A 798-nucleotide genomic window follows, 5' to 3' on the forward strand; every position below is an offset into this window, starting at 1 on the left:
AGAGATTTATTTTCCTTTTCTTCATGGGTTTTCAGTGTCCCTGAAAGTTCCCAAACTTCCCTTCTCTGGCTGGCTTGCAATCTAGCAATATTTTTCTGTGAGTGTTAAAAGAAAATGTTATGATCCTTCTCTGCACACATTTCTAGGCTTTCCAGCAATTCTTCCTTTCCATGCCTCTAGATGGACCAAGTCTACTCATCACTGGACATAAGAAAGTGTCACAAAAGGACTTCAAGTGTGGGACAAGGTTTAAATTCCCACAGATCTGAAAAGATTCCTGTCACAAATGATGTTTGTAATTATGGGAACAACACCGTAAAATGGTTGCCTTTCTAAACAGCATGGAAGTAATTGTCTAAACACCATAAGCAACTATGGCAAAGTGGGGTTCCGGTAGGCACCAACGTCAGCCTGTTCCTAAACAGAAGAACCTCCACTGTGAAAGAGCTTTACTCTGAGGATTTCAGCAAAGGTGGTAGAAACATAAACCTAACAATTTCACTGAAATGAAGACTGGGCATGGGCTGCTGCAGGTATCCCTGGCTCAGCATCCCTGGGGGTTAATGCACAATTCCAGGGGGAATGATCAGCCACATAAGCACACAGGCCATTAGCAACTGTCCCCCTAGGGGCGGGGTTGAAGCCGCACGGGCGGTTCACAGGGCGCCAACAGCGAGGACACCCCTAGGCCTGGGTCCCAGTCACCCACTGCGGGACGCCTCCCTTTCCCTGGGGGCGGGGCATGCGGATGAATGGCTCCCGCGCGCGCCGGGCGCTGCCATTGGCTGGTGGGCCGGG

This window comes from Pelodiscus sinensis, chromosome 2 (genome assembly GCF_052426305.1).
Source record: "Pelodiscus sinensis isolate ZL-2025 chromosome 2, ASM5242630v1, whole genome shotgun sequence".
NCBI classification, from domain to species: Eukaryota; Metazoa; Chordata; order Testudines; family Trionychidae; genus Pelodiscus; species Pelodiscus sinensis.